The sequence below is a fragment of the Nicotiana tomentosiformis genome, chromosome 2 (assembly GCF_000390325.3).
Source record: "Nicotiana tomentosiformis chromosome 2, ASM39032v3, whole genome shotgun sequence".
NCBI lineage: Eukaryota > Viridiplantae > Streptophyta > Magnoliopsida > Solanales > Solanaceae > Nicotiana > Nicotiana tomentosiformis.
This window is the reverse complement of record NC_090813.1, coordinates 117,991,442-118,006,866: the sequence shown is the minus strand read 5'-3', so window position 1 is coordinate 118,006,866 and position 15,425 is coordinate 117,991,442. Positions and strand designations below refer to the sequence as shown.

The 15,425-nt window shown below is 41.2% G+C and overlaps 1 pseudogene; it reads right to left on the bottom strand.

The window, feature by feature from the left end:
* The window catches only part of LOC104119824 (acyltransferase Pun1-like), a 138,425-nt pseudogene extending 131,627 nt beyond the window's left edge, over positions 1–6,798 (bottom strand).
* Positions 6,799–15,425: the final 8,627 nt, after the last annotated feature.

Here is a 15,425-nt window from a genome sequence, read left to right as displayed (position 1 = left end):
ATTTCAATCTTCCCGGTAGACTCATGACCTCTTTCTTGGTTCTCGGAGGTGGCAAATCCTGAATAGACTTTATCTTTGTTGGATCTAACTCGATACCCCTCCTACTAACTATATACCCCAGAAGTTTCCCAGATAGAACTCTGAATGCACATTTAGCTGGATTCAATTTCAAGTCATACCTGCACAGACGCTTAAAGAACTTCCTCAAATCCCACACATGGTCTTCCTGTGTTCTGGATTTAATGATCACATCATCCACATATACCTCAATTTCCTGGTGCATCATGTCATGGAAAATGGCAGTCATGGCTCTCATGTAGGTTTCCCCAGCATTTTCCATATCAAATGGCATGACCCTGTAACAGTAAGTGCCCTAAGGTGTGGTGAAAGCCGTCTTTTCTGCGTCTTCTTCATCCATTAGAACCTGGTGGTACCCAGCATAACAATCCACGAAAGACTGTATCTCCTGTTTGGCACAGTTGTCAACAAGAATGTGGATGTTTGGCAATGGAAATTTGTCCTTGGGGCTTGCCTTTTTCAAATCCTGATAATCAACACACACTCGAGTTTTCCCGTCCTTCTTTGGCACCGTGATCACATTAGCCAACCATGTGGTGTATCAGACCACCCGGATTACACCAGCTTTCAATTGTTTAGTGACTTCTTCTTTGATCTTATCACTGATGTCTGTTTTAAACTTTCTTTGTTTTTGTTGGACGGGTGGGTAACCGGTATAAGTTTGCAATTTATGTACCACCAAATCAACACTCAATCCTCGAATATCTTTATAGGACTATGAAACACTCATATTCCCTTGTTTAAGAGCCAAGAACCTGTCTACCCTTGCCTGACGAAACTCTGTTTGCATGTAATGACGCAAGAAAACCCCTGAAATCTCTTCCCATACCGTTGGAAGTGCATTTGTCCTTCTAGATAATTCCCAAGTTTCATACCACTGAACCGTAACATCCTGCAATCGGTAAGAGGCCAACTCTACTGACTCAGAGTCTGATGCATGCATCACCCTCAAAGTCCTCTGCATCCTATCAATAAAGTTTTATGGGTCCTCATCCTTGTTAGATCCGGTAAACACTGGAGGGTCTAGGTTGATGAACTCTGGAACTATCGCGCTAATAGCCCTGTCAATGTAACTAATACATGTACCTACCTGGCACTGAGCCTGAGCGACTACCAATCTAGTCAACAACCGTACTGCACTTCGCATATCCATATCCTCATCATGAGCAACAGGTGGAGGTACTGGGTTCCCCATCAGCTCCTCGGGTGCTGGCGAAATTGGAGAACTATGCGAGGGTGTCACACTTCCCCTCGGGGCCTCACTCTGGCCCTCACTAGACAGTGGTGCTCTACTCATGACCTCATCTGCCACTGCTTTACCCTTCTGACTAGCTATAGCTTTCCTGGTCATAGGCATCGCTGTATACATAAAACAAATTAAAGTTCAAGGGCTTTAATCCCTACGAATCTGCTCTATTGCACGATCTAATATCAAGAAGGAAGAATAACCGGTCCCTAAATGTCCTGTAGTTTCCAGTTTATACAATGTGGTGCACAACACATTTATAAACAAGACTCTATTAGACACGGCTTGCAGACAACCTTAGGACAGATCTGCTTTGATACCAAGTTTGTCACGATCCAAACCGGAGTGCCACGACTGCCACCCGGTGCCTACTCAACCAAGCGCCACGTACCTTATCCTTTTTACTATAAGACTCGTCAAGGGCCATGATAGGACACACACACACACACACACACACACACACACACACACACACACACACATATATATATATATATATAAGTAACAATATTAGAACATAACTCACATAACTAATTCAAAAAGATTTATATAGATATATAAGGGCCGATAAAGCCAGTGACATGTACCTACCTGGCACCGAGCCTGAGCGACTACCAATCTAGTCAACAACCGTACTGCACTTCGCATATCCATATCCTCATCATGAGCAATAGGTAGAGGTACTGGGTTCCTCCTCAGCTCCTCGGGTGCTGGTAAAATCAGAGAACTATGCGAGGGTGTCGCACTTCCCCTCTGGGCCATACTCTGTCCCTCACTAGACATTGGTGCTCTACTCATGACCTCATCTGCCACTACTTTACCTTTCTGACTAGCTATAGCTTTCCTGGTCATAGGCATCGATCTATATATAAAACAAGTTAAAGGTCACGGGCTTTAATCGCTATGACTCTGCTCTATTGCATGATCTAATATTAAGAAGGAAGGGTAACCGGTCTCTAAATGCCTTGTAGTTTCGAGTTTATACAACGTGGTGCACAACACATTTATAAACAAGACTCTACACGACACAGATTGCAGACAACCCTAGGACAGATCCGCTTTGATACCAAGTTTGTCACGACCCAAACCGGAGGGCCATGACAGGCACCTGATCCCTATTCAACCGAGCGCCACGTACCTTATCATTCTTTACTATAACACTCGTCACGGGCCCTGATAGGATATATATATATATATATATAAGTAACAATATTAGAACTTAACTCACACAGAAAATTCAAAAAGATTTATATAGATACAAAAGGTCCGACAAGGCCATTGACAAGGCTCCCGACATCCTCATAAAATAAAATATCATATATAGAATGTGACTCGGCAATACTCCAAGAAGAAGTGCAGCTCACCAACCAAAAGATGATATCCAGAGGCAGCCTAGAGTGGAGCGTCCTCGCCTCGTCTATTTACACCTACGTGGCATGACACAAAGTGCCCCAGGTAAACAGACTTTAATACGGAGAATGTACCGAGTATGTAATGCAGAAATGAAACATAATAATAAGATATTATCACTGGGAGGGATAAGAGTCAACATGTAACCTATGACTTGCCGTTGAGGGCCATAACATATAGAATAAGTCCAATCTCGTATATATAAATAAAACCACAATATTATAGTTCTGATTACATCATTCTCGTGACATTAAACTGCCCGACCTGCCGTAGCGCGGCGGTAAATGCATGACTGCCCAGCCGGCCATAGCTCGGTGGTAAACATGTAACTGCCTAACCGGCCGTAGCTCGGTGGTAAATGCATGACTGCCTGATCGGCCATAGCTCGGTGGTAAACGTGTAACTGCCTAACCGACCGTAGCTCGGTGGTCAATGCATGACTGCCCGACCGGCCGTAGCTCGATGGTAAATGATGATGCATGACATCCCAACCGACCGTAGCTCGGTGATAAATGATGATGGATGATTGACTAACCGGCATGAAACAAAGTGGGAGTATGTAATACAGCAATGAAATATAATAATAAGATATTATCACTGGGAGGGATAAGAGTCAACATGTAACCTCTGACTTGCCGTTGAGGGCCATAACATATAGAATAAGTCCAATCTCGTATATATAAATAAAACCACAATATAATAGTTCTGATTACATCATTCTCGTGACATTAAACTGCCTAATTGATTAGTGGTAACTGCCCGACCGGCCGTAGCTCGGTGGTAAATACATGACTGCCCGACCGGCCGTAGCTCGGTGGTAAACATGTAACTTCCCAACCGGCCGTAGCTCGGTGGTCAATGCATGACTGCCCAACCGGCCGTAGCTCGATGGTAAATGATGATGCATGACATCCCAACCGACCGTATCTCGGTGATAAATGATGATGCATGATTGACTAACCGGCATGAAACAAAGTGGGAGTATGTAATGCAGAAATGAAACATAATAATAAGATATTATCACTGGGAGGGATCAGAGTCAACATGTAACCTCTGACTTGCCGTTGAGGGCCATAACATATAGAATAAGTCCAATCTCGTATATATAAATAAAACCACAATATAATAGTTCTGATTATATCATTCTCGTGACATTAAACTGCCTGACTGATTAGTAGTAACTGCCTAACCGGCCGTAGCTCGGTGGTAAATGCATGACTGCCTAACCGGCCGTGGCTCGGTGGTAAATGCATGACTGCCCGACCGGCCGTAGCTCGGTGGTAAACGTGTAACTGTCTAATCGGCCGTAGCTCGGTGGTCAATGCATGACTGCCCGACCGGCCATAGCTCGATGGTAAATGATGATGCATGACATCCCAACCGACCGTAGCTTGGTGATAAATGATGATGCATGATTGACCAACCGGCATAAAACAAAGTGGGAGTATGTAATGATGATGCATGATTGCCCAACCGGCCGTAGCTCGGTGGTAAATGAAGATGCATATAATACTACATTATGAACATTAACATCTTTATCGAATGCCTCAACAGAGAGTTAGGAACATACTTAGGCATGCTTTGAATATCATTTTACATGAATAAATAATGTAGATATTCTTAACTACTAAGAGTTGAACCATTTATGAAATAACATTACGTTTACGTATCGTTACTTGGATCATGCCAAAAGAAGGACGGATTAGCCTTAACATACCTTTAGTGACAACTTTATCGAAGGCAACGAACTTGGCCTTCTTCACACGTAATCTAAATAAGTGAAACAAAATCAAATCCTTTAACTAGTTACACCAGTAAATAATTTCACTTGTTAAACAAGAAGGATGCCGCGTTGTTGCCATTTTTGGTTCATTGCAACATATACTTTCTAAAGTAAAAATTGCTAGTTAAAGAAGATTCTCACTTTCAAATTGTTTCCACTTCTTAGCATCTGTACGTTATTTTGTCTTAGTAGTAATGTAAAGTAAATGTAGGTCCTACTTTCCACGTGATTTAATAACCCTTTGGAGTGGATGAGTCATAGGAAGTGATACTAATATACATACACATATATGGCACCTTTACTAAGTATTTTTCCCTTATCCAAACCATTGATAAGAATGTCCATTTATTAGGTGGACCTACCTAGAACAACAAATTAGATTCCCCGGCCCCTTAATCCTTTCTCATCCACGGTACTTGACCACTAATACAGATCGATTTATATTCATAATAATTTTAAAAACTTATTTTTGTTATGAAAAAAAATAATTGCACCCAGACGGGAAAAATTAAATCAAAATTTCCAACCGAATTCGATCGGTATACTTGAATTTTTTTAACTAAACATTTTTTTGGTATCAAGTCTTGGTCAAATATTGACCAATGAATAACCTAGTAGCTTAACGTTGAATCATATCAGTGTAAATCATAAAATACCGTAGTAATCATATTGATGAAACATGCAATTACAAATTATATATTGGGCGAGAGTTACATATCAGAAAAATCAAACAAACCAAGTAAAAAAAATAAAAGGCACGTATTCCACTTAGTACTAATATTAAGGGACCAAATAATTGAACATGCAAAATCATACAACGGAACAAAAATGCAGATTCCAAACTCCTAGTAATTAAAAACTTGGAACTGAGGAGGAGGCAAACTGAAGAAGTTTGTAATCTTTCACTCGCGCCTCGACGCCTCGCCCAGTTTTGTAATCTTTCAAGAAGAAGTAATTCTTGGAAGGATCATTTGCTAGACACACTCTTTCAGGTTTTCCCAATCCAAAATCTACACTGTAGAGTGGGAATTTGCAAACGTTGCTGCAAAAATACGTAGTAGTAGTAGAATTTTCATCTTTTTCTTCAAATGGTAATTTTCCTTTTTTCATGGAATCTACTATTTCTAAGACCAGTACATTTTCATCAACTTGGACTTTCTTGTACGCTACCTCAACTTCCTTCCTTAGATTATGAATCAATCTTGGCAACTTAATATCTTGCGTAGCTGCTGTGGAGAACGGGGAAACGAGATTTCCAATTGCACTTCGTCGTAGACGAGGTTTGATCATCGTACGTACATTTAAGTAGTGAACCAACTTAGATGGTAGTATATTTGCAGAACTTGCTGCTGCTGCCTTTGTTGCAGATTTGTAAAGAAGTGCACTAACAACTTCAGCCCGTGTTGGGTTCTCTACTCCTGATTCAACTGCTATCTTCAATCCCAAAAAATGTCAGTCTTTTTTTGCAAGAAAAATTTATTGAAGTAGGTGACACATTTAAGAGTACCTTTAACAAATACATTCACACCTCTCTACAACAATATCGTCGTATAACAACCATTCGCTATAAAATGCAAGTTTCTTTTAGAACTAATTTCCATGTTATATTATAATATATGCTATTTATAACAATACTTTGATGTAACAATTAAAAATAGCTAGTGAAGTGGTGGTAGTATTACCTTAGCTCGAAGAGCATCCAATTTGGCGGCTGGAAAAATGAGTCTTTTCTGTACGCACTCACTGACATTAGACATAATTTGTGGAGCAATAAGAGGACCATTTAGTGAAGAGAGAATAGAATCTCCTACAAATCTAGGAGAAGGAACTACGAATCTACCATCACGAGTGACATTAGCCCAATGATTAAGGAAATTAGTCACAGAGCAACCATCACCAATCTTATGCGATAAACATGCACTAATGGCTATTTCCCCACAATCAAACTTACTTAATTGAACCACAAGTAAATTACCACCTTCATAATTATTCTTCCAAGGCAAGTCCTTTGGAAAAACTATACTCTCTGCATCAGTTGCATGAGGATGGTTAAGGATTTCAGACATAGGACAATTTATTTTAACACTCAAGAACTCAGCTCCCATGTCATTACACTCAACAGTAGCATTGTCTCTCAATATTCTTGCGTAAGGATAGTAAGAGACTAGATTTTGTGACAGAGATGTCTGCAACAAATCATGTGGGAAGGTTGAGAATTGATTGACTCTTCTCTTTGCGGTTTAGGGTAAAAAAAGGCCACACTAATATACATATTTGTATACGGTCGAAATAGATTAAGTCAGTCGTACGGACTGATCGAGATGATAATACTTCTATTAAAGGGTATATGCGTGACGACAGGTCGAGGTACGAGGTAAGGGCGTCAAGCTTCGAGCTCTAAGACCGATCAATGACAAGCTTGGTATCGTTATCGAGCTCATATCCAAATCGAACTACGAGGCAAAACGGATATTATCGAAGATGCACAGACCGACCAACATTCACCCCGAATATCGAGACTCCAGGTCAGAATCAAGCTCGAACCAAGACCGAGGGCTCAATCTAATACCGAGCTCGAGCCAGTATCGAACTCACAGGCAAGAGCCGTTGCAGCCGCACTAGGGGAGAGAATCTTGACAAGAATCAAGGAAAAGACAATTCATCATGGGCTCTCCACTACTAATTTTTTATTATAAATAAAGTAGGATCCCTCTACTATAAAGAGGGGAATCCTTGTAAGCATAAGGCAGGTAATAAAAATAATTTTGGAGGGATTAACACTTTTGGGCTCATTTACTTTGCCTTGTTCATCAACATTTCTTCTTCTCTACCTTATATTTCATTCCATTTATTAAAAATAAATATATTTCTACTTCATTCTACAATTTGTACCAAGTTATATCACGTGTCCTTAGAACCATATACAAATTTAACTCTATCCGATTTTTCGGGTAAACAGTTTGGCGCCCATCGTGGGGCTAAGGATAACAGTGGTTATATGATACGAATCTGAAAAAACCACGCCATTGTGTTTTGCGCTTGTTTCCGAAAATATCTTGGATTTCGGATTAGCAACAACTAACTACCAATCAAATGGCTTCACCAATCGACAACGGAGCCGGTCTTCAAGATGAGAACAATAACTTGACACCCAGTACCGAAAGACCACTTGTAAATGCCGTTGGAGCTCGAATCGGAGAGCCGATAGATATCAATTCGGATGTAGCCATTGAGGCGAACCTACATGTTGAACCCGAAAATAGCATTCATGGTGGCACTCGGTCTGCAGCTCGAGATACCCATAACGTCGAGGAAAACGGTGTTAGCTTGCATATGATTTTTGAAATGTTGCAAGCCCAACATGCAGCAATAGCTCAGTTGCAGAGCCAAACCCAGCTACAAAGCAGGTTGGAGCCCAATCCACCTCTAGAAATCACCAACAGAATGGAGCCAGCCATAGTGAAGTCAAATGAGCAAGAATCGGGGACTACTCCCGAAATTGCTAAATTACTCGAGGAACTCACAAAGCGAGTCGAAGCCAACGATAAAAAAGTAGAAACGTATAACTCTAGGGTCGATCAGATCCCAGGAGCTCCACCAATGATAAAAGGGTTGGATTCAAAACAATTCGTGCAAAAACCTTTTCCCTCGAGCACAGCCCCGAAACCAATCCCCAAAAAATTCTGTATGCCAGAAATTCCCAAATATAACGGAACGACCGATCCCAAAAAGCACGTCACTTCTTACACATGTGCCATCAAGGGCAATGATTTAGAAGACGATGAAATCGAATTTGTGTTGTTAAAATAATTCGGGGAGACCCTCTCGAAGGGAGCAATGATTTGGTATCACAACCATCCACCAAATTCCATCGACTCGTTCGCTATGTTAGGAGATTCTTTTGTGAAAGCACATGTCGGCACCATAAAAGTCGCAACAAGAAAAACAGACCTCTTCAAGGTAAGATAAAAAGATAACGAGATGCTGAGGGAGTTCGTATCTCGTTTTCAAATGGAACGAATGGACTTGCCACCAGTCTCAGACGATTGGGCTGTTCAAGCTTTCATTTAAGGTTTTAACGAACGAAGTTCGACGGCTTCACGACAGTTAAAGCATAACCTGATCGAATACCCAGCCATCACGTGGGTAGACGTAAATAATCGGTACCAATCAAAAATTAGGTTTGAAGATGATCAATTGGGGTCTGAACCCGCTATTTGAACAGATACCAATCAAGAACAAAGTCTGATCAGGGATCGATACCAATCGTGCAACGAAAGCCGTTGAGTCAGTGAATCGAGACATAACCTCGGGAAAAATAACAAAAGAAGTGATCGAGGTCAAGGGTCCCGGGGGTTGATGAACAGAAGTAGGTTCGATAGGCCTGCCGGATCTAAGGAAGCACCTCAGTTATTGGAATATAACTTCAGCATTGATGCATCCGCCATCATTTCGGCTATCGGACGCATCAAAGACACTAAATGGCCTCGACCCATGCAGACCGATATTGCCCAGAGGAATCCCAATAAAATGTGCGAATATCATGTCACCCATGGCCACATAACGGAAGATTGCAGGCACCTAAGAGAGAAAGTAGCCCGGTTATTCAATAAAGGGCACCTTCGAGAATTTTTAAGCGATAGGGCGAAGAACCATTTTAAAAATAGGGATTTCGGCAAGCAAAACAAACAAGAAGAACCACAACATGTCATTCACATGATCATCGGCGGCGCCGATACCCCTCAGGGTCCGGTGCTTAAACGCACTAAGACATCAATTGTGAGAGAAAAGCGATCCCGAACTCAAGATTACACACCCGTAGGAACCTTATCCTTCAATGATGAAGATGCAGAAGGAGTCATACAACCTCATAACGGTGCACGGGTAATATCCGTGCTCATGAATAAAACTAAAGTTAAGCGTGTGTTGATTGATTCAGGTAGCTCGGCCAACATCATCAAATTGAAGGTCGTAGAACAACTCGGCCTATAGGACCAAATCGTACCTGCAACCCTAGTTCTAAACGGATTCAATATGGCATGTGAAACCACTAAAGGCGAGATAATTCTACCGATAAACGTGGTCGGGACCATCCAGGAAACGAAGTTCCACATGATCGAAGGCGATATAAGATACAACGCCCTTTTTGGTAGGCCATGGATCCACAACATGAGAGTTGTACCTTCGACCCTACACCAGGTCCTTAAATTCCCAACATCGAGAGGAGTCAAAACTGTGTATGGAGAACAACTAGCCGCAAGGGAAATGTTCGCCGTCGAGGAAGCGAAACCAATATCTTCGCCTTCGCCAGTAAAGGGATCGGGCTCAGAAGGGGAATGAGATACCAAATAGCAATCACAGACGTCGATTTTGACCCAACCAGATAACCAAAAGATCGAAGAAGATGATGACCATAGGATCCCTCGATTCTTCATGATTCCCGATGATTCCGATGCTACTAAATCAACGATTGAGGAATTGGAACAAGTCATACTAATCGAGCACTGGCCCGAACAGAAGGTATACCTGGGAATGAGGTTGAGCCCCGAACTCAGAAAGAAACTTATTCAATTTCTTATCGATAACATTGATTGCTTTGCCTCGTCCCATTTAGATATAACAGGGATCCCACCGGACATAACGACGCACCGTGTCACGACCCAATTTCACCTAATGGCGCCCAACATTACAGCTAGGCAAGCCCCGTTAATAAATTAATCATTTATTGACAAAATTTAAAACCAAGAAAAAGAATAAAGCCCAAATTCTACCAATGTGTGTGCCAAGACCTGGTGTCACAAGTGCATGAGCATCTAGTAGATAATACAAAACTCCAAATACTGTCTGAAATGAAATAGACAGAATGTAAATATAAGAAGAGACATTGGTAGCTGCAGAACGGCTCAGAAAGGCAGCTCACCACTATGCCTCGGGATGACGTGGATATGTGATGATAGGTCCTCCACTAGTACCTGTCTCAGATCCTGCACAAAAAGTGCAGCAAGTGTAGTATGAGTACGTAAACAACATGTACCCAGTAAGTATCAAACCTAATCTCGAAGTGGGAGAGACGAGATGGCTGACTTTTACACTCACTATGGGTCAATAATAATAACTGAAATAAAATTAGGATATTTAAATCAGCATGGTTTACAGAATTTACAATAATTTATTTAATCAGCGGAAATAATCAAATTCCTTCGAATGTAACAATCCTCAATATATTAATTAAACTCCTTCAATTCAAATAATTTCCAATTTATCAATTAAATCTCATTTACAGGAGTAACAATTAATTCCTTAACAAGCAGAATAATAATTCATTAAATTCCAAGGATTTTCCAATTTATCAATTAGCTTCACATGCTGAAATAAATTATTAAAGCATCGTGTAATTATTATTATTAAGCACGATTTCTGCCGACGACGTACAGCCCGATCCAGAGTGTCGTGTATACTGCCGAGGGACGTGCGGCGCGATCCATAGATGCATATATCCTGCCGAGGCGTTCGGCCCGCTCCACAAGAAAGGAGGACATTTTCTTATGTACCTCCGGAAGGAGAGTATATTCATTATAAGATAAATTCGGGAGGATGAACAATTTCTTTAAACAGTATATTAATTTAAATAGAAAATTAAGCATATGAGATTTTCATCTTTATTATATTTCCTAACAATTCACAATTTATATATCAAATAATTCAATTAAATAAAGAATATAATTTGCCTAAGTAATGCATGCTTTGAGTCCTAAACTACCCGGACTTTAGCATTAATAGTAGCTACACACGGAGTCTCATCACCTTGTGCTTACGTAGCCCCCACAATTAGCAACAATTATTTAATTTTAATCACCTATGAGGTAATTTCCCCCTCACAAGATTAGACAAGAGACTTTCCTCGTCTTGCTCCGATTTCACCCACTAGAAGGCCTTTTCCACGATTATCCAACCTTGTCCGGCTCGAATCTAGCCAAAATAATTCGATACAATCACTACAAATTATAGGAATCAATTCTACAAGAAAATACTACATTTTTAATAAAAATCCGAAATTAATTAAATATTAGTCTGTGGAGCCCATATCTCGGAATCCGGCGAAAGTTATGAAATCCGACGTTAATTTTCAAAACGACAAGTCGGGTTGTTACATCCTCCACCTCTTTAACAAACGTTCGTCCTCGAATATGCTAAGAATTATTCTGAGGTTATCAAATTGCTGATTTTACTATTACACATAAACTCGCGGGTGAAACCACGTCGCCGCACCTGACTTAGGTTTGTCAACACCATCTCAATTGAGATTAATTTTTCCTACCTACACTAATAAACCTTAGAACCAAATTTTTTTACACTCCAATCATTTTCAAAAGGGTCTATCATGCCCCCCTTTTCTCACGAAGGAGGGATTCGACGTGTGACAACTCTTTTAAATGAGGTATTAAAAGAGGACAGTCGCTACCTAACGATTTTTTAAGGTGTGTTAGGGCACCTTTCTAAAATTTTCTAAATTTCAATCTCGAAACACTAATTAAATGGTGAAAACAATGATATATTTCTGTATATAGACCAGATCCGAGTTGGAATCACTTACCCCGATTATTTTTTCTTGAAAATCTGTCAAAATCACCTCTTCTCCAGCTCCAATTTGTTAAAAATAGTGAATGGGACGAATGCCCTCTTTTTATAAAACTGCCTAGACAGCCTTCGGAACTGGGCCTCGATCGTGGCTTCGATAATGACCCTTGATCCTAGGCCTCGATCGTGACTTCGATCACAGGCTCGAGCCTGGACCTCGGTCATGGCCTCGATTATGGCATCGAGTCTGGTCCTTCGATCATAGCCTCAATCATGGTATCGAGCTTGAGCCTTCGATTGTGACCCTCGATCTTGGGTCTCGATCCTAGCCCTCGAGCCTTGCCTTCAATCATGGCCCTCGAGCTGGACCTTCGATCATGGCCCTCGAGCTGGACCTTCGATCATGGCTTCGATACACAAGCTCGAGTCTGAGCCCTACCCTGGGCTCGATATCTGGGCTCGATACCTGGGCTCAATATCAACTCGATATCTGGGCTCAATCACAGCCCAGAATGTCCAACAGAAGAGGAAAAATTGCAGCAGCTTTTTAAGTCCAACTTTTGATCCGTTAACCATCCGAAACTTACCCGAGGCCCTCGGGACCTCAACCAAATATACCAAAAAGTCCTAAAATATCATACAAACTTATTTGAAAACTCAAATCACATAAAACGACGCTAAAACCACGAATTATGCTCCCATTCAAGCTTCATGAAACTTAAAATTTCTAATTTCTACACTTGATGTCGAAACCTACCAAATCAACTCCGATTGACCTCAAATTTTACACATAAGTCATAAATGATATAACGGAGCTATGAAAATTTTCAAAACTAGATTCCGACCCCGATATCAAAAAATCAACTCCCCGGTCAAACTTCCAAACTTTAAAGTCCTATCTTTGCCATTTTAAGCCTAATTTCACTACGGATTACCAAATAAAATTTCGATCACGCTCCTAAGTCCAAAATCAACATACGGAGCTGTTGCAATCATCAAAATTCTATTCCGGGGTCGTTTGCACACAATTAGACATCCGGTCACTATTTGAACTTAAACTTTTAATTTTTCATCAAAATTCTATATCTCGGGCTAGGGACCTCGGAATTTGATTCCGGGCTTACGCACGAGTCCCAAATCACGATACGGACTTACCAGAACTATCGAGACACTGATCGGAGTCCGTTTTCTCAAAATGTTGACCAAAGTCAACTTAATTGAGTTTTAAAGCTCTAATTCACATTTTAATCTTTTTTTCACATAAAAACTTTTCAGAAATCTTTACGGATTGCGCACGCAAGTCGAGGAATGATAAATAGTACTTTTCGAGGTCTTAGAACACATAATTAATTATTACATTCAAAGATGACATTTTGGGTCATCACATTCTCCACCTCTTAAACAAATGTTCGTCCTCGAACGGGTTTAGAATTATACCTGAAGTGCTGAATAAGTGTGGATATCTGTTCCGCATGTTTTCCTCGGCCTCCCAAGTCGCTTCCTCGACTGGTTGGCCTCTCCTCTAGACTTTTACTGCAGAAATCCTCTTAGACCTCAACTGGCGAACCTGTTTATCAACAATGGCAATTGGCTCCTCTTCATAACCCAAGCTATTATCTAGTTGAACTATGCTGAAGTCTAACACATGTGATAGGTCGGCATGATACTTCCGGAGCATAGATACATGAAAGACCGGATGAACTCCCGATAGGCTGGGAGGCAATGCAAGCTCATAAACAACATCCCCAACTCGTTTCAACACCTCAAATAGGCCTATAAACCTTGGGCTCAACTTGCCCTTCTTCCCGAATCTCATATTTTCCTTCATCGGAGAAACCTTCAAGAGAACTGTTTCACCTACCATAAATGATATGTCACGCGCTTTCTGATCCGCGTAACTCTTTTGTCTGGACTGTGCTGTACGAAGTTGCTCCTGAATCAACTTTACCTTTTCCAAGGCATCCCTTACCAAATCAGTACCATATAACTTAGCCTCACCTGGATTAAACCATCCGATAGGTTACCATCCGATAGGTTAACGACATCGCCGACCATATAAAGCCTCAAATGGAGCCATCTCGATACTGGATTGATAACTGTTATTATAAGCAAACTCGGCCAAAGACAGGAAACGATCCCACAGACCTCCAAAGTCGATCACATATGCCCTGAGCATATCCTCCAAAATCTGAATTGTCCGCTCTGACTGCCCGTCGGTCTACGGATGAAAGGATGTGCTAAGCTCTACACGGGTCCCCAACTCACTTTGTACTGCTCTCCAGAAATGTGAAGTAAATTGAGGGCCTCTATCTGATATGATGGAAATTTGCACACCGTACAACCGAACTATCTCCTGAATATAAATCTGGGCCAACCTCTCTGAAGTATACGTAGTCACAACAGGAATAAAATGTGCCGACTTGGTCAACCTGTCAACAATCACCCAAACTGCATCAAACTTCCTCAAGGTCCACGGCAACCCAACTACAAAGTCTATAGTAATTCGTTACCATTTCCACTCTAGTATGGTCATCTGCTGAAGTAGGCCACCTGCCCTCTGGTGCTCATATTTAACTTGCTGGCAATTTAGACACCTGGCTACATACTCAACTATGTCCTTTTTCATTCGTCGCCACAATAATGCTACCTCAAGTCACGATACATTATTGTAGCACCTGGATGAATAGAATACCGAGAACTGTGTGCCAACTGCAGGATCGTTTTCCTCAGTCCATCCATATTAGAAACACATAGACGATCCTGGAGTCGCAGAACACCATCCGTTCTAATAGTAACTTCCTTGGCACCTCCTCGTAGTACCGTTTCCCGAAGAACCATCAAGTGTGGATCATCATACTGACGAGCCTTAATATATTCAAATAGTGAAGACTGAGTTACTACACATGCAAGAACCCGGCTGAGCTCTGAAATATCCAGCCTCATAAGTCTGTTAGCCAAGGACTGAATATCCGAGGCTAATGGCCTTTCCTCTGCTGAAATAAAAGCCAAACTACCCATACTCTTCGCCTTCCTTCTCAAGGCATCTACAACCACATTTTCTTTGCCCGGATGATACTAGATAGTAATATCATAATCTTTTAGTAACTCCAGCCATCTGCGCTGCCTCAAATTTAGATCCCTCTCCTTGAAAAAATGCTGCAAACTGCGACGATCAGTGTAAACTTCACAAGACACCCCATAAAGGTAATGCCTCCAAATCTTTAGAGCGTGAACAATCGCAGCTAACTCTAAATCATGTACTGGATAATTCTTCTCGTGGGGCTTCAGCTGACGTGAAGCATATGCAATAACTCGCCTTTCCTGCATCAA